This window comes from Aegilops tauschii, chromosome 6 (genome assembly GCF_002575655.3).
Source record: "Aegilops tauschii subsp. strangulata cultivar AL8/78 chromosome 6, Aet v6.0, whole genome shotgun sequence".
In the NCBI taxonomy this organism is placed as follows: domain Eukaryota; kingdom Viridiplantae; phylum Streptophyta; class Magnoliopsida; order Poales; family Poaceae; genus Aegilops; species Aegilops tauschii.
In genome coordinates, this window is record NC_053040.3 from 133357570 (window position 1) to 133377503 (window position 19934).

Consider the following 19934-nt stretch of genomic DNA (forward strand, 5'->3'; position numbering starts at 1 on the left):
GCGTCATGTCTAAAGTCTTCTTTCAAAGGCTGCAAGAAGCTCTTGACCGTATGTCCAGTAAGCTACGCTTGAAATTAACGTCTATTGTACTGCAACGATGGAGGGCTCCCGCAGTCGAGGAGGGCAAAGATAGGTTTGCAAACCAGATTATTGGCTGTTACATTCAGACACATGAAATGCTAGATGTTATATGCAGCAAGGTCAAAACTGGGCTTTTATTTGTCCCTATAGAAAGATTATTCACCAAGCGCCAGGAAAGCTTTAGCTTTGCCATAGAGTGACAGTCGGGGGGGAGTAGGAGAGAGGGAAAGAGGCAAATGAGAAAGAAGAAGGAGCGGGGTCGAGTGAAAGAATTGGTACATTAGGTTCCCCCCACCGAGCGGAGCCAAAGGAAAGACAAGGGTTGAGGTAAGCGCTATGAGTGTTCAGGCTATTCCGCTTATGCTCGCGGATGCGGATAAGAAGCTATCAAAAGGGGATGATAGCAGCCACCCATATGGGCAGCTAGAAAGAGAACGAGGAAATGTGAATCACGATCCTTATTCGGTAGAGGAGTCGGGGGACATTGGTTCGAATCCAATTCGTGAATATCAGAAAGCATTGTTTCTCATTGAACTATATACGATACACGCGCACGAGGAAGGGAGAAATTGATTGCGTTGCAGTCATTTTCCATCAGATTCTTACGGATGTAGTGCAAAGTAAATGTTTCAGTCAAAAGTAAGCTGCCGACTATGATGAATGCCAGCCTGATCTGTAGCTGATCTTTGATCCCAAGCTTGAGCTTCTCTTTGATGTCGGGTGAATTGAATTTCATATATGGAGAAATGTGTCGCTAGTCCAAGTCCGCTATAGAATTGTTTGTTTATCACTTCGGCAACGAAGGTCATTTCTTTAGAAGATCGATACTGGTAGTTGCTTGCGGTGTCTGAACAAGTTTCGAAAAAACTACTGTGTCTGCATTTTCCTAAAGATTGCTGTGAGGCTGATAGTGATATCTTTCCAATAACTGACTCAGCAGGTTCAATTGAGGTATCATTCGATTGATATTTTGAACCGTGTAGTGGTTAGGATCCTCTTATTGCCGTCAATGGCTATTTTGGTCGATTCCAGCCAGAGAGTTATGAATAGAAATAGCAAACCTGATTCGAGACAACAGGAAGTTCCCGTTTGCAGATCTACATTTCTCAGGTTCAGGCTATTCGTGGAGTCGATCACCACCACTTGAGATAGACGATCAACTTCATTAAAGAAGCAGTCATCTCTATACAGGAAGCAGCATGTTTTCTATGGTCCTATGAAAAGGTCCCAGTGGGTTTCTCTTGCTGAATGGTGGTAAAACACCAGCTTTCATTCCTCACTGCAAGCTACTCCTTTTGCTGCTTTTTCTCACTCTTTGCCTGGGCCAACGATAGATTAGTCTCTGGGTCGGTCAAGTGATAAATTGGCGAGATTAGTTAAGGAAACTGGGACTTCTGATTGTTCGCGAGGGATGGCTGAATAACCTACTTTGCTTTCCATTTAGGGTAATAGGATGCCACTACTTGACCTTGCTTGCCCAGACACAAGATAACCTATAGTTTGGGTACTGCCCTTTGTGGTGCTTGCTTTCCTATAATCTGTAAAGCTTTAGCTTTCAGAGAAGAGATTTCAGTATCCGATTGCTTTTCTGACTGGAATTCTCTAGTTCACTTCACTTCTACGCAATGTCATTTCTTGATTCAAAGTACTTATTTTCTGATTGGAATTTCGATCTCTTGGCAACAGGTTTCACTTCTGCTGAGGACAAATTGAACAAGCTACTTCTCAAACCAAGTCCGGGTGGGCTTTTGAATTCAGAGAAGGGAATTCCAGTTCTGATTCTAGTCTCTGTGCTCTGTTCAGTTCAAGATGGGAAAGTATTGCTTGTTTCCTAGAATCCTAAAAGGGGTGCTTGTTTTCCTCGTCCGGGCTCTCCTCTCCCCTTTCTGTCCCAACCTTCATTCCTGCTTTTCCGCCAATTCACTAATTTCAATAGTTCAGATCCAGCACTTATATCCCTTTTATATATATATAGAATCAGGTATCTGCTTTCCATGGTTCCTGATTTCGGTATCTGAATCTTCCTGAATTCAAGTAGAGAATACCAGGGCTTTCTTCTTCTTTGATTTTCCTTGTCGAGTAAGTTCCGACCCGCAAAAAAGGCGTAACGATTTGGGCACTGTCTCAGAGAGAGGCTCGGTGAAATAGACATGTCTGTGAAGATGCGGACTACCTGCACCTGGACAGAAAGACCCTATGAAGCTTTACTGTTCCCTGGGATTGGCTTTGGGCCTTTCCTGCGCAGCTTAGGTGGAAGGCGAAGAAGGCCCCCTTCCCGGGGGGCCAGCCAACAGTGAGATACCACTCTGGAAGAGCTCGGATTCTAACCTTGTGTCAGACCCGCGGGCCAAGGGACAGTCTCAGGTAGACAGTTTCTATGGGGCGTAGGCCTCCCAAAAGGTAACGGAGGCGTGCAAAGGTTTCCTCGGGCCAGACGGACATTGGTCCTCGAGTGCAAAGGCAGAAGGGAGCTTGACTGCAAGACTCACCCATCGAGCAGAGATGAAAGTCGGCCTTAGTGATCCGACGGTGCATATTATCATATAGAAAGAAGCGAAGCGTAGCGATTCGTACTACCGGAAAAGTGTCGCTAACCGCTAGGCAATAGAGTCAGCTTACGGGGTGGGGCGCAAGCAAGCATAGCGAATCACATAGAGTTGCCCCTACCTGCCAGCGCGCAGATAGATAGGGCGGGCAAGCGCAGGGATGGATGTCTGAGCGGTTGAAAGAGTAGGTCTTGAAAACCGAAGTATTGATAGGAATACCGGGGGTTCGAATCCCTCTCCATCCGCGAGGTCATAAGTTCTCTCTTGCCTTATCTATAGATAAGAACGAATCTCCTCGACTGATATGACGGATGGAATGGGTAGAAGGTTGAGGTTATTGTGTGTTGATTTGTTAGGACTTTGTCTCCCTTTCGTTATCTTCCGCCCCGGGTGGATGACCTGTGGGAGCTAAGTCGAAGATCTCGGTGTCGTCGTGAGTGGTTGATAAACAACGATTGCAGTTTGATTTAGGGAGTCCCAACCCTGTGAAGCTTAACAGACAAAGAAAACGATAGAGACTTCCGGGTATAGGGTGATGACCTTAATGAATCAAGTATTCAGGTGGCAGAGTTTTCAGCTACATAAGCGCTCAAATTCCTGAATACTTATTGCCCAAAAAATATGATCAACCCCAGGTACATTTATTAGGTTTTGATCTGAGGCTATCCCGGTCTGCAGGACCCAACACAAGTATTCATCCTTTCCAATCTGCAAAAGGTGTTGCCGAAAGCTTACCCTCTTCCACACGGATGCTGCAACCGCTATCACTTTTGCAGGAGGGGAATTACAGAGTTCGCCTCTCGACATCTTGTTTGGTAAGTGGAATTTTGACCCAGGCGCCCTAGTGTTGCCTAACCGTTCGGCCGGAGATGTCGGATGCGAGATCTTTAGCTACTTGTATCAATTTGCCGCAGTGTGCTTAGATACAATGGGCTGGCAGCTGAGGCTTGGCAGGATGGGGGAGTTAATTAAGGTCGAGGGAGCAGGAAAGAGTTTGTTATTCGCTATTGGCTTAGTACGTCCTATACATAATAGGGCCATGACGGGTTTGGCAAGGCCTTGAACTTCATATATCCCTTTTTTACTCAATCCAGAATACCGATAAAGTCAGATTGAATCATTTTGTCGACCTTTCCTTTGGATTTATTATCATAGGTAGTGTTCGAGATCGCCTCTGTGCGGTGAACGCTCGAATGTAGCTAACATCAGTTTTGTCCTCGCGTGGTTGAAGGAGATGATGCTGCTGGATGGAATGCTTCCGGGGCTCCATGATCCTTCTATCAGGAATAGAATAATCGAGGGCACTGACTGACTGCATCAATCATCGCTCAGTGAGCTATTAATTGCCGCCAATAGCGCTTCGCTTGCATGCAAGGCGGCTAATAAAAGCGCCAGGTAGACGCGCGGAGATGCATTTTGAGTACTGGTGGTACTGGACAAGCTCTAGGGGAATAATCTCTTTCTTATTTCTTTCTTATGACGACTAGGAACGGGCAAACCAAGAATTTCACTTCGAATTCCGGACCTCAACATCCTGCTGCTCATGGTGTTTCACGATCAGTATTGGAAATGAACGGAGAAGTGGTGGAACGTGCGGAACCACATATTGGATCACTCCAGTGCGGCACGAAGCCGCTGACGCTGAGTAGGCTCCTATGCCGCTAGCACGGTGGAGGTTCTATAGCGCGTCATGAGCACCGGGCAAAGGGACGGTTGAGCAACTCAAGCGAACCGCCCTACCTGACTTTGGATAAAGATAGAAGGGGGAAGGTTGTGAAGGTGGCCTCGTTATCCACACATCTGGTCGGAGGACCGACCTGGGTTTTCACGAGCGTAGGCGGGTCCTGGAGTGCCCGTCAAGGGCGCTAGCGCATACCCCGGGGTGATCATCACCACCTGCACCTCACATCTCGGCACAGTGGAACGTGTAACCCGCCTGCTGTCCAAGTCAACCACTGAATTTCCTGTAATTCATAGCGCCTAACAGAACGTAGCAGCAAGGGACAACCCACCCATACAGACAGCCTGCGGGGAGGATGGCACTACTGGCAAAGACCGTCTGGCGAAAACGCCGCAGGCGCGAAGCGTGGTGGGCCTGCGCCGGGGGAGCATAGGGAGGAAAGGGAGCCCGGACGGTGGAAGAGCCAGGGGAAGCCGGGTCATTTGACGGAAATGGAAGGTCCGAGGGGCTCATTCATTCTTGAAAGAAGAGGGGGGAGTGAGCCAATGTATCAATGAATAGATACAGTCAACGGTATTAAGACAGCGCTGCCTACACGCGAATTAGCTTCCGAGGTCGAGCAGTCTCAATTTCACTACAGGATTTGCGAATGAATGCTGGGCTGGGCCACCTCAAATGGCATGAGCCGCATGCGGGGAGACCCGCACGTACGGTTTTCAGGGGGATCCGGCCGGCCGGCGCCCACCCGACTAGAGGGACTGAGAAATTAGTCGAGTACAAAACTTATCTTCAAGCTTTACCTTATTTTGATCGTTTAGAGGGCGATCGCGGAGTCACTGAATGAAGTCCTCCCTCCCTTTCTTTCGGAGGTGCTGACCCGCTGCGAGGCAGATATGACTAAGTGACATATTGAATATGGCGATGACTACAGCATGTCGTAGAAGGAGATAAGAGGTGGAGCCAACGACCCACTAAGACTCACGTATCAACAACTACATTCCCGAGCGGCAGTCAAACGGAGGCGTGAATGCAAGATGCCAGCGGAATGATCGACCGGACAGAGGCTAGGGCAGCTTTCTTCCCACCGCGTCCTTCCTTGTGTGTCGGAGATACAAAGCGAGTGCACCGGAAAAGAAGGGGAACTGAATCGATCTATTCCATGGCGAAGCATCCAAAGCATAACTGCACACTCACACAATCTTTGCCGAGAGATAGGAGCATTCGGTGGAACCGGTGAACTACACTTGCTTCTTGATAGATGTGTGGGACAGAGGGCTCGTGGTACCTGCTGCCCGCCCTTCCTCCGCTTTGATAACCGTGTGAACGGAGAGTGGGCAGAGCAAAAGGGAAGGAGGTCCTCATACGGAGTCGCACACTTGAGCAGTGCGGGAGACTGGAGAATGGGTCGAGTAAACTCCCTTAGGGCCGATTAAATCACAGACGAGGAACTTTTCTTTCTTTTTTTCTTTTTGATTTGAAGGGTATGTTCTCAAAAAAGAAAGGCAGAGGTAAATACTTCGAAGAGGCGGCTCGGTAGGGATGGAATGGTCAATAGTCAAGTCAAGGATGACTTCTTTGTTGGCGAAACGATGGGGGAGAGAAAGCACGCCAGTGATTCTCTGAGCCAGTCTTCATTTCCAACGCCTCGGGAAACAGGTCGAGATAGATGACAGCACCTTTTTTATCCTCTTCCTTACCAGGAAGGCGCACTTCTCTTCTTCTTCTGGCCTTCACCTCCTGCCCGGCCCGGAAATAGAACCCAGCCCCCTTTCTGATCCATTCATTTCTGCAAGCAGGCGGGATCCAGAGCTAAGCCCCCCTCCTATTCGAAGCTGGGTGTGGCCTCGCCCTTTTGCTCTTCCTTCGGTTTGGCTCCACGAAGGCGCCGCCTAGACTAGGAGCCCCACTCATATTCAAAAGGCGCCCAGCTTTCAAGACGATGATAATAATTAGTCAACTTTTTCCAATATCATGGAATAGCATGGCCCGGGGCTAAGGTAACTCCAGTGGGAGAGCCGTGTTATGGGTGACCTTATTGCACGGTTCAGAGAGCACTTGTGTATGTGATGCAAGTGAACGTGTACAAAAAAGCTGTCATAAAGTTTCGTTGTTCGTTCCGTCATTGACCCTATCTATGTTTCTACGATGGCCCAAGAACACGCTCATTCTTCAGCCGTAGAGAAACTTTTGAATTGTGAGGTACCATTACGAGCTCAATATATAAGAGTGTTATTCTGTGAAATAACTCAAATTTCAAATCATTCACTTGCTTCAACTACTCATGCTATGGATGTGGGAGCATCAACTCCGTTCCTTTGGGCTTTTGAGGAGCGGGAGAAATTGTTGGAATTCTATGAAAGAGTCCCGGGAGCCAGGATGCATGCCAGTTTCATACGACCTGGTGGAGTGGCACAAGATCTGCCTCTTGGCTTATGTCGAGATATTGATTCCTCCACACAACAATTTGCTTCTCGTATCGACGAATTAGAAGAGATGTCAACCGGCAACCGTATCTGGAAACAACGATTAGTGGATATTGGTATTGTCACTGCACAGCAAGCAAAGGATTGGGGATTCAGTGGTGTAATGTTAAGAGGTCGTGCGACATGAAGACATTGATAGCAATATGGGGGAAGTTCCCATCAGGCAACAACGGTTCTGCCTGACCCTACAAAAGCATGCATATGTTGTCAGTGAAGATTTTGTGTGAAGCCTTGGAGACGACGTACCCGGGGCTAGGGTGAGCTGAGGGGGGATAGCGTAAGTGAGCGAATGTGTGTAAGCCCAGTCAAAGATTCCTATTCTAGGCAGGGCGGGCCATTAACCTTCGAATGGTGTTGGTCCTACGGACCGTGAACGGATTCGCCTCTGGCCTCTGGGCACGTCGGAACCGCATGAGTTCACCGGGGTGGAGCACGGTCCGCCAAAATCGGCATAGGTTAGGTGCTATTGATGGAACATGGTAAGCCCATCTTTCTCCATATGAAAGTGCTGCGGGCACATAGAGATGTGGGTAGAGGAAGTCTCAAAAAGAGAAGGCCGAGCTATAGGTCACGTGACCTACACCGAAAAGGTGGCTGACTGGGCTTTCTCCTGGATCAAAGCGGATCAGCTCGCCAAATTCGTCGATCGAATCGGGCGCCCCGGAACGTCGAATGAAAGTGGTCTTTCTACAACCCTATTTATATGATTTTTAGGGCCCCTTTCCCCCTATCCCTCCCTTATGTTTAGGAGCGGGATCTACCCAAGAACGACCTGTGGAGGTACGGAAGGCACGGACTCCGCAAGCGTCCCGCACCCTCTGAGAAAGAAACTCCTCAACCATCACAAGATAAAGAAGTATGACGCTTTGTGTCTGACTCTATTGGTCATAGTTCCTTGCTGTTGCGGCCGGTGCTCGTTTGCGCGCGTGTGAACCACCAGATCATAAGGAAAGATGCCTCTCGGGGCATCTGAGAATGATTCGAGCCGTATGAAGGGAAACTCCCACGTACAGTTTGTTTTGGGGGGGAAGGAGCCCGACAGGGTCCCCCCACTGACTTGGCCCGGGCCTAAGTGAAAGTGCAAAAGTGAAGTGGTGGGCCTACCCATCCCAACCTGGGGTATGCTGGGATTCGCGAAGAGCAGCACCTTATGATGTTCATGACCAATCGGATCTTGACGTACCAGTAGGTACCAGAGGAGATCGCTATGATCGTTACTGTATCCGTATTGAAGAGATGTGACAAAGTGTTCAGATCATTGTGCAATGTCCTAATCAAATGCCTAGTGGCATGATCAAAGCCGATGATCGTAAGCTATGTCCTCCATCACGATCTCGAATGAAACTATCCATGGAATCGTGCGCCGTGTGAAACGTAGATCATCGCCGTTCTTAACCGAGACTCAGGTTAAGCTCTGTCTCGGAACCGCTGTGGGGTTAGGAGTAAAGCATCCCAAGGTTGGCGCATCTTGTTGGGCGTGGAGAAGCATTGGGGACCCCAATATCTTTCTTCGGAGCAGTTTCTTTTCCTGTCCCCTCGCCCCGGCATAGCGCTTCGCTTCCGGTTCTTCGGAGGAATCAACTGACTTCTCCCTTCTTCATTGATCCGGGGGAAAGGGAACCGTCTACCAGTTGGGAAGCTAGACATCAAGGTTGTGGCTTGATGAGGATAACTAAGCTGACACACCCGAGTTGGCTACTGGCACAACAGGGTGGTGCCTTACCGCACCGCAGGCGCACGCGCGGTAGCGTTCGTGGTGGTGCTTCAGGATTCCAATGTACTGCGTCCAGGATCAGAACGAGCTTGCCGGCGGACCACTGCCGTCCCATTCTTTAGTGAGCTGGAGCGCTGCCATCTTATCCACGGAAAACGCGTCAAGCTATCGCTTCGGGTCAAAGCACTAAAAGAAAAGGACCGGGAAATGCGGAGGCATAGGAACCACGGGAACCCAGGAGGGAGAAAGACGATGTACGGGATACGGGATCCTCGCAGTAGGCTGGACCAAAATCCAGCCGAGAGAGGGCAGCCTTTAGAAGCAATAGGTTGGGAAACCAAGAGAAGGCTTCGCCTTTTCTTATCTTCTTCCCAGCACAAAAAGAGGGATTAGCATTATTGACCCCATGAGAAAGCACTAACACCTTCCTCATCGGGGCTCCGCGCACTGGGAAAAGGCTTCCGCGACAGGAAACCGGCTACTAGTTAGGAAGTGAACATAAGGTATCAAGAGGTCCCTCACAGTCAGGTGCAATGCAATTGCCCCCTATTAGTCAAGTACCCCTCTTCCTATTTAGTTTAGGGGTTAAGGCGAGAAATGGCTTGATGAACCCTTCCGTTCACCACGCACCGGCCCCATTCACTTGCAACTCGTAGAGGCTGTAAGTAAACAGTGCCCCACTAAATTCAAAGTGACGGTGGGGTTGAAAGACGAGAGTGCCTACCTCCGCGCTGAGAGTGCCCGCCCTTTCTGTCAAGTAGGCTACTTTTTCCGGAACGCAGTCCGGAATAAGCGTTCCTGTGTATATAGATATCTTCGATGTTGTCATTTCGACATGTCCGCTTCAACCCCTCTTTCGCTTGACGAGCGCAGATGAGGAAGCGGGAGCAATAAAACCAAGAATCTCTTTCTTTTCTTTCCAAATACTTTATGAAGTTAAGGGGCAAAGAGAAGCGCTTTCGCTACTGAGAAAGCGAATGGTCAGCGCGAGGGTTCGACGACTTAGCCGAGCGTTAGCGACGCGTCATTCTCATAGCGAGGCGCTTCGAGTTAGCGAAGCGCTGTAGTAGCGTCGGAGACTATGTGCTATAATGCTGAACTAAGGATGTTCCGCCTTATCTATAGAAGCAGTCGACTGAGTTCTGAACGAATGGGATCCTTGGTGGGTAATGGCTCAATATATAGATGGAAAGCCTTATGATGGGAAACTACCACGTTAGGTTTGGAGAGAGATGTGACCCGTTATAGTTTAGGGGGAGCAGATGCAAGCTTTTTCTTTCCATAGCCGGCCAAATGACTACCGGATCATCGGTCTACTCTACCTCAATTCACCATTTCGAACTTTATACAGAAGGTTTTTCCGTACCAGCTCCTTCTACCTATACCGCAATTGAAGCACCTAAAGGTGAATTTTGTGTCTTTCTTGTCAGTAATGGGAGTAATCGTCCCTACCGTTGTAAAATAAGAGCACCTGGCTTTGCCCATTCACAAGGACTCGATTCTATGTCCAAACATCACATGCCAGCAGATGTAGTCACCATCATAGGTACTCAAGATATTGTGTTTGGAGAGGTAGATATATAGGATGTAGTCTTGCTCGATCAGGACCCTAGCTTTATTGCGAGCCAAAACTGCCTGAAAGAAGCAAAATGGAAAAGGATGCAAAATGCAATGGGATTCCTGATCCAATAAGAAATCCCAATTCGGAGTTTGTTTGGATCAAATTCCTATGTTATACTATTCCATTCTCGATGATGAATCGATTTGATAGATCTGATATTGTTATTCCAAATATTGATCCGATTCAGTATCATCAGAATGACAAAAGCTGACATAGTTACTAGTGGTTCGAGGAGAAATCCTTTCAATCATCAACGCCCTTTCCTACTAAAACTGCTATTCGTGATACCGGTCAAATCGACTATTCTCATCAACTTTGAGTCTCTTCCCTCTCATATGACTGTCAAAGTGGAGTTCCTTCTCTATAAGAAGAGCTGGTCTAGAGTGTGATTCGGATCAAAACAAATGGATGAGCCTCGTTTTGCTGAAGCAAGTGTACGCTGCACTAAGGAGTCGAGTCGACTTATCCGAACTTTCCTACCAAGTTTGAGCTCTTGCTCACTCTATTTCGTGAGCTGAGCTATTTATACCGATATATACTATTGAGTGAGATGGAGAAAGACAATGGTGGTATTCCATAGGGAGATCCTGTGTTGGATGATAAAGAGGGTTTGCCTTTCGAGAAAGGGGCTTGGCTATCTCCATCTCCATGTTATAGGACGTATCAAATATAACTATCGATCTATACCATATGGTGAGCCAACTAACCCCCACTCCAATCCAATACTTGCTAGCGCAGGGAATCGATCATCTGTGGATGTTCAGCCAAAGACTCTAGCCCCGGATTCCGATAACTTCTACGATTCTCTCATTATTCAGTGTCCAGATGGAAGGGATGTTTGTTATTCACTTCGGTCAGAAGAGGAATTGACACTCAAGAGCACGCGTTTTATGTTAGCATTCCTATTTGAGAGTGCCCCTCCCTCCTATTTGGTTGGAAGTTTCCTGCTCAAGTTGAGAAAGCAAGGGCTGACCGGACTGCTGCTCACTCTTGCGCTTCAACGGCAGTATTGTCTCCATCTTTCGCCCACCCAGGGGTTAGGGTTATCTTTTGAAAGAATCTCTTGTATCAGCAGATACGAGAATCGGTCGTGCATATTATCATATAGAAATGTGAATCGAGATGCATCTGGATGAGAGTTTGGCTTTCTTTTCGCAAAAGCTGGATTGTTTTCAGCAAACTAGCAATCTGTGGAGATGGCTGATCTGTCCCACCTTGATTGATAGCGATATAGCCACACTCATTTCAATGCGGCACATTGATACCATCATTCCAATCTTCTATCGTCCGTGCTAAATACCATGAAATTAAGTAGCTAAGGTCTAGTGGACCTATTTAAACAAGGATACGCTGATCCTTCTCTGTCGACTTTTCCACTATCAACCCCAAAAACCCAAATCTGCCTTACGTAAAGGAAATTAGTACGATTCACTTCTGGATTTGAAATCACTGCTTATACCAGGTATTGGGAATACAAGAACATTCTGTAGTATTAGTAAGAGGAGGAAGGGTTAAGTATCTTTGAACTCGGTGTGAGATATCGCATTATTCAAGCTGGATGCAGTTGCAGTAAAGAATCATCAACAAGGGCGCTCTAGTGCGTTGTAGATTCTTATCCAAGACTTGTATCATTTGATGATGCCATGTGAATCAAGCAACAGGAGAAGGACCCAATAACGAAAGTTTCGTAAAGGGACTAGAGCAGACTACCATGAGACAAAAGATCTTCTTTCTAAAGAGATTCAATTCGGAACTCTTATATGTCCAAGGTCAATATGGAAATTCTTTCAGAGGTTTTCCCTTACTTTGTCCGTGTCAACAAACAATTCGAAATACCTCGACTTTTTCAAAACAGGTCCGAGTCAAATAGCAATGATTCGAAGCACTTCTTTTTCCATTACACTATTTCGGAAACCTAAGGACTCGATCGTATGGATATGGAAAATACAGGATTTCCGATCCTAGCAGGAAAAGGAGGGAAACGGATACTCAATTTAAATTGAGTAAACAGAATTCCATACTCGATCTCATAGATCCCTATAGAATTCTGTGGAAAGCCGTATTCGATGAAAGTCGTATGTACGGCTTGGAGGGAGATCTTTCCTATCTTTCGAGATCCACCCTACAATATGGGGTCAAAAAGCCAAAAAAATAAGTGATTTTAGCCCTTATAAAAAGAAAACGGATTCTTGAACCTCTTTCACGCTCATGTCATGTCGAGGTACTGCAGAAAAAAGAACTGCAAAATCCAATCCAATTTTTCGTAATCGATTAGTGAACATGGTGGTTAACCGTATTATGAAAGACGGAAAAAATCATTGGCTTATCAAATTCTCTATCGAGCCATGAAAAAGATCAACAAAAGACAGAAACAAATCCACTATTGGTTTTACGTCAAGCAATACGTAGAGTAACTCCCAATATAGGAGTAAAAACAAGACGTAATAAAAAAGGATCGACGCGGAAAGTTCCGATTGAAATAGGATCTAAACAAGGAAGAGCACTTGCCATTCGTTGGTTATTAGAAGCATCCCAAAAGCGTCCGGGTCGAAATATGGCTTTCAAATTAAGTTCCGAATTAGTAGATGCTGCCAAAGGGAGTGGGGGTGCCATACGCTAAAAGGAAGCGACTCATAGAATGGCAGAGGCAAATAGAGCTCTTGCACATTTTCGTTAATCCATGAACAGAATCTATGTATGTAGACACATGGATCCATACATCTCGATCGGAAAAGAATCAATAGAAGGAGAATCGGACGATATCTTTCTCGAAACAAACAAAAAGGAAAAGAAAGAGAAAACAGAAATCATGATCAACTAAGCCCTCTCGAGGGCTTGCTTAAGAATAAGAAAGAAGAATCTTATGGAAATAGCATGGAATAAGGTTTGATCCTATTCATGGGGATTCCGTAAATATCCCATTTCAAAAATTGAAACAATCGGGACTTTTCGGAGATTGGATGCAGTTACTAATTCATGATCTGGCATGTACAGAATGAAAACTTCATTCTCGATTCTACGAGAATTTTTATGAAAGCGTTTCATTTGGTTCTCTTCAATGGAAGTTTCATTTTCCCAGAATGTATCCTAATTTTTGCCCTAATTCTTCTTCTGATGATCGATTCAACCTCTGATCAAAAAGATAGACCTTGGTTCTATTTCATCTCTTCAACAAGTTTAGTAATAAGCATAACTGCCCTATTGTTCCGATGGAGAGAAGAACCTATAATTAGCTTTTCGGGAAATTTCCAAACGAACAATTTCAATGAAATCTTTCAATTTCTCATTTTATTATGTTCAACTTTATGTATTCCTCTATCCGTAGAGTACATTGAATGTACTGAAATGGCTATAACAGAGTTTCTGTTATTCGTATTAACAGCTACTCTAGGGGGAATGTTTTTATGTGGTGCTAACGATTTAATAACTATCTTTGTAGCTCCAGAATGTTTCAGTTTATGTTCCTACCTATTGTCTGGATATACCAAGAGAGATCTACGGTCTAATGAGGCTACTATGAAATATTTACTCATGGGTGGGGCAAGCTCTTCTACCAAAAAAACCTTTACTATCACGGAGATCGTTAAAGAAAACATGGATCCAAATGCCAAAGGGGAAAAATGGTGGAAAAGCTTCTCAAGGCCTCGTCCTCCTCACCGCGCAAGCATGGGAAAAACGTTATGTGCTATCGTTGCTGGGAGAAGGGTCATCATGCGGAGATCTGCAGAAAAGAGGCGACCTGCTTCGTTTGTGGCGCCTTCGGCCACAAATCCTTCTACTGTCCTATGCGAGGGAAGCAAGGTAACCAAGTAATCCTCTTTCTTGTGCTTCAGCCCTATGAGGATATGGTGAGAAACGTGGAACATTTGAGAAAATGTGCTATGTCGTTGAGGGAAAGAGCTTTTCTTTCGAAGGCATCTTTCTGAAGGAAGTGTGTCCCCTCCATTTGGGATACAGTTTCTGATTGTTAGCTAGAATATATGGGTGTATTGTCATTCAAGTTCTATAGATGGTGTCTGTCTCACTATCTGTTTGAGTGCCTGAAGGCCCCTGGAGGAGTTGTTCTGTGAGTTGTATTCAAGCTCGCCCTTAGACCGAGTCAAGTTAGCGATAAGAGTCAGCTACTTTGGCCTTGTCATTCGCTTTGTTGCCATATAGATAGGTTGGAGTGCGGGTGGCCACTAACCCAACGAACGAACTTACGTGTAGGTGTGATCCTATCTGCTCTTCCACTATAGGACTAGAAATCCAGTACAACCATGTCCCTTTCTTAGGGGAAAAGCCCTCTTTGAAGGAGAATCCACTTCTGAGCGCCAAAGGCGGGCATCCGACGTCACCAAAAAGAAGGAGAAAGGCATTCAGGCACCGCAAATCCAAGAAACTCCGAATACAGGCCGGCACCAAAAGCGAAATGACCAAAGGGATTGGGGCTGTTTCGGCACCAAAAAAAGTGTCACTATGCTAAACACATCGAATATCCGTCTCTTTATGTGGGAGCGAACCATCTTCGCTTACGGGTCTACCGATCCTATAGCTCCGATATAGATTTAAGTAACTTGGCAGAAAAAAATGCGGAAAAACGGTTTTGGATGGAAGAGGTAGATGAGAAAGACTTTCCACTTAGAGTCAGAAGTCCACGCTAGATGACCGATCTTTATGACCTTGAGGAAAATTACCTATCTTGAATTAATACACCAAAATCGGTTATTTCAATCGATCCACGAAAGGAATTGATCACCACGATAATGTGACGCAAGGCAAAATCTGTAATCAACATCGGTTATGTGAAATAGGTCATTTGAGAAAAAAAGAGAGAATAGGACAATCTATATGTTTAACACAAGCGGTTAAGTCGATAGCTTTCTTAAGGAACAGCTAAAGAAAACGCTCTCACGAATCCTATTTTCTGATTATGTATGCCACGACATTACGATTTGGAGCTTTGATCCGGCCATGTAGAGCACTCATAGAGGTCCGGCTTCACGTCAGTAATCTACCACACCCATGCTGGAATTCAGTAGAGTCCCACGAGTCAATCGACAAAAGCGAGAAACGAGGTTGTTCGACAAGGCTACGGTCTAACTTTTTCTTCCTAGCGGAGTTCAATACGAAAATAAAGGCGCTCCGCGTTGGGAATGGCGTACTACGTACGGGTGGTATTTCAGGTATAACTGATCAGGGTTGTTCTGAAAGCAAGTCAATTGGTGCTTTGGAAAGTGAGTGCCAGAGGCTAGTCACTGCTTGGTTTACAGAAGGGAAGGAAGAAAGAGATATCGAAGCAGATTCAGTATAGAAAAGAAGAAATTGATACCATTCATTCCTGTTTATTTGATACCCACTTAAAGTTTCTATCAAACCATGTCTTTTTCTTCGAACGTCAATCTCATAGGAATTTCGATTGGAAGTGTGGTATTGAAGGGCGAAGCCTTTACTCTTTGACTTGTTTCTTTGAATATAACATATATTGACTGCGCACTTCGAAAGATGATGGTGTATTCCGAGGATCAGTCCGTTTTTTATTGAATTCGCAAATTGATAGATCTTGATGATTCAAAGAATGATTCTTCCCTGGGTATTTCCCCGGTACCATTATTTAAATTGGAGCTTTTCAATTCCATTTTTGAGATTGAGGTGAGGGTTTAAGACCGCTCGTAATGATTTTTTTCTTTTATGGCTGGGTGGGCAAGAAAAGGATTTGACTCTTGAAGATATCAACTCATACGCCTGCTCCATAATTCAAAAACATTTTTGGTACTTTCTATGAGAATGGATAAATAGAAATGGGTACATTCCGCTTTCTCTTTCTGGCCAAACTACCCATAAAAAAGAAGAGAGAGCTATAAGAGCGGTAAAAGCAAGCTCGGTGGCCCGGTTTCACTACAGGTTGATATATCCTTTTGAAAGAAAAGTAAATTCGCTATGCTATAAGGTACCAATTCATCAAGGTATAAAACCACATCTATAGTGGGAGTCCCTATCTACTTTCGATTCCCTTCTTACTGGCTTTGCCAATACATCATACTGATTTGATGCTTCCTTATGCTTTCTTTCAAGCATTGCTTCCAGGACAACGGAGAGTATTCCAAGATAAAGAACCAGAACTGAGGTTGACACTACTGAAAGATAAAAGAATGGTGGATAGATGGATTCGCACCATCCCAAAACCGAAATATAGACAGACCAAAAAAAGACGAAAATAAATACTCCACCACCAGCCTACCTACTAGCATGTATTAAGAGAATAGCTTGTATGGTAGTTGTTAAAGAAAAGATGTATGTAGTCCCGGAAGAGAAGCAATTGTCGTACGACCTGTAAGCGTCACTTTTGACTTCCTTGCCGTTTGTGAATTGAGTCAATCGAGTTACGTTTAAAAAATGAATGGAATTCTGGAGTGGACCGAATATCCATGGCAGAACCCCACACTGGCTAGGAACTGGGCTGCACTAAGCCCGACACTTTTTGGGCTTCTTCATGAATCTAGTTTTCAGGTAAGGTCAGATCATCTTATTGAATAGATATCTGAAAGAAAGCAAAGGAATGAATCGTTTTTCCAATTACCTTCTCTCGAAAACCATAGATCTTCTGGTTACCATTGACTATCCGGCACTTTCGTCTATAGAGCGAAGCAAGAAATTGCATGGAAGGGCTTTTATGCTAATATCAGCCTTGTTTGGAACAATAGATGCAATCCATTTCAGTGTATGTCACTGAGTTCACCATGCAGTTGAGACGTCAGGCAATTGAGCGTTCCCTAGAGTTTGGTTCAAAGGCTAAGGACTCCCCGCCGCCTTCATAAGGGCACTAAGGCGGAGCACGGAAAAGCAAATTGGGCACCCATGTTTTACCAGTCCCGGATCTTAAGGCCGTTTTGCCAACCGCCAACATGAACGAAATCAAATTTCATTGCGGGAAATTAGGATTTCATGAGGGAGGAAAAGGGGGTGAGAGTCGTACAATGCATTGGTGGGATGAAGGTGCTAGCTTGGCTGAGATAGGAAGTTTCGATGTGTATGTAGATTTGGTTCTAGTGCCCCCACCCTTTTCGAGATCTGTCAGGATTAGCAAGATGTTCTGGTGTAAACTATAGAGAAATGGAATGAATGAAATGTATCTAAGAAGAAAGGAAGCCAGGCTCCATCCTGTTTCTAAAAAGAACATCACCTCCCTTTTTGGTTAGATACCGCTCCGTTAGGTACTAATGCTTCTACCTATCACCCGGAGGGTGAGTTTGAGAGCTGTGTTTTTTCCAACGTTAATAGCATTCCGCGAGAAAAGTCATCTACTGATGTTGTCAACGGAGTCCCTCGTCCATCCATGTATGAATAGCGGTATCCCCCATTTTGGACAGTGATGAGGTAGTCGACTCAATTTGCATGTGTATTTGCGTTCGGCTTTGCTACTTTCCTTCTAGAAAAGAATGTCCGCGGAAGGGAATAGTCTACGTGGCCCGGGGTAGTCTTTCAATTCCTTTATCGGGTGGGAGAGTTTAGAACCAGTTAAGCCAATAGCTGCTGCTTTAGTCACACTAGCTACATCAGTTGATCATGGATTTAGCATACCACCTCAGAATAGTCTACGTGGCCCCTTGATTTTACTACAATTTGATATAGTGAATCCAGTAATGCAGACAACCCTTTTTAAAGCGCTTTTAAAGCCCCTAACTCTCAAAAAGAGCTGGAGGTTTTGCCTCAACTCATTCCATGAATGTTGTTTCATTCCCCACGCGGCTGAATCCAACTCAGTCTTTATCCTGCCTTGGACTTCTCTCTCATAACTGAAGCCAGGAGGTATTCGATTTATCGGATTTCGAGCTAGCTGCCCTTTTCTTGCTCCTTGCCATTAGCGCAGCCCTTTTCTTTTTCTTAGCTAGCGTAGTTTTTCACCTTCAAAAGAAGGCGCCAGCGCTTTTCTAGTGACCCCGGAGGGGTCCCGGGTTGCTTTGGCGCGCCCCACCCCGTCAGTCCTGTGTTGTACTTGACTTGACTCTCCCCCGCTTGCTGCTTGCTGATCGCAGTGTTCAAAAATGACACGAAGCTGGATATGAGTAGATGTTGTTGGTCGAAGACATCTTTCATTCACAATTAAACAGAATGGTCTCGCTCGATGCGTCATTTTAGAATGTGTATTTTCGTATTAAGAGTTCTTAAAAGTTCTCAACTCAAAGCCCAACCGTCAAAAGGATGCTACAATGTTCGAAATTATCAACTTAACATGCCCCCTTACTTCCTTCGTGACCTCCCACTACTTCATCTACCGAAATGATTAGGCAGATCTCGTTTTTTCTAGCATTAAACCTGCTCATGATCCTTTATAGAGCATGGAGCAGACAGAGAGATGAAAGGACCACCTTCTCCTGCTTGCTTGATCGGAATCTATTCACATTTAGAATAGCTGAAGTGCTACTTAACTTCACTTAGTAGTTGAAACTCGGAGAGACAGAGAGAGTCCTCTCTCATACTTGCCAATTCCAAGGCTGATCAGCAAGGGAATTGGCAGGAACCAACCTTAGTTGCCCCTCGGTAGAGTGAGTCTACATAGCGAACTGGCAGGACGCGGAGATCGATTGATCAATATGCATATCGAGAGTTGATGGTTGACCGCCCCCCCCTTGTCCTGCCCCGGCCGGGGAGGCAAAGGGGATTGCTATCGTCACCCTTTCTCCCGGTGTATGTGAAAGAGAAAAAGTGACGCACTTTTTGGATTTTCGGTCTGCGGTTGGTTGGGCCAAAGAACGAGAGTACCTTAAGTCCGTTCTTCCTCAGTAGCTCAGTGGTAGAGCAGTCGGCTGTTAACTGACTGGTCGTAGGTTCAAATCCTACTTGGGGAGATTTGATTCATTCAGAATTCGAATTGATAGTTATAGCTTTTCTGACTAGCGACCCCTGTCCTTCTCCTTTTTTTCTAAAGACGCAACAAAATCGTCAAACGGGACATCAAAAGTGGGAAGTTGATTGTAGGATTTCTATTCCTCACTCTCGTATAGGTGAACTTGGTTCGTTCAATGAAAAGGGATAAGAAGGATCCATTGGGAATGAATGGGAAGACTGGGGTAGTATCTTCATTAGCCGGAAGGAATAGTCTCCACTAGCGTAATTCGAAGAACGAAGAAGAAAAGGCGTGTTTAGGTAGGAGGATGGATGGATGTGGTCCAATGGCTAAAGCTCTGCCAGCTTCTTGTAGACTGGCAGTCTCCGAGAGGAACCTTAACCCCCCGGGTTAGGCCGGGTGGGATGGTATACTTTTTTTTCCGCCACAAGTGGGAACTCAGTCCTTGGTAAGACACAAGGGGGGAAGGAAGATCTTCACTCATTCATTAAGTAAGTGCCTGCAGTGAGACCCACAACAAACGAAGGGGGTGGAGGGAGACCGAAGAAGGAACAATTGTCTTGAATGCTACGCTGGGATCAGCAGCTTCCAGTGTTTTCAAAATGAGTCGGGCAGGAAGAGGAAGATCGGGCGGGGAAAACGGGGTTAGAACCCGCGACTTCTGGCGTGACAGACCAGCACTCTAACCAACTGAGCTATTTCCCCCTTTCGTAACTACTGTCGATTCAACAGTCACCTACCGGTTACCTTTGTAACTATACCAAAGTAGCTGTACAACAGAATGCCCTTCGCCTTTAGTACTTTCCTTTTTCTTTTGACGACAGTAGAAAGAAATGGCTCTACTCGCTTAGAGAAGGGGCTCCGCGCTCTATCAGCTATCAGTTAGTTGGCGCTACGCGCGACTTCAGTTGACAAAAGCGAACAAGATAGCGCTAGCGCCCCCGGAGAACTTTCGTTTGTTCGCCTTCTAAAAGGCCTACT

The 19934-nt window shown here is 45.7% G+C and overlaps 1 non-coding gene and 1 pseudogene across 1 annotated transcript; both read right to left on the reverse strand.

Annotated features, from left to right (window-relative positions):
* Window positions 1-5088: 5088 nt before the first annotated feature.
* LOC141025570 (uncharacterized) lies at window positions 5089-6411 on the reverse strand (annotated as a pseudogene).
* A 13173-nt stretch (window positions 6412-19584) lies between these two features.
* TRNAD-GUC (transfer RNA aspartic acid (anticodon GUC)) lies at window positions 19585-19658 on the reverse strand. Its single transcript has one exon. It is a non-coding gene; the product is annotated as a tRNA-Asp (tRNA).
* Between the last annotated feature and the right edge of the window lie 276 nt (window positions 19659-19934).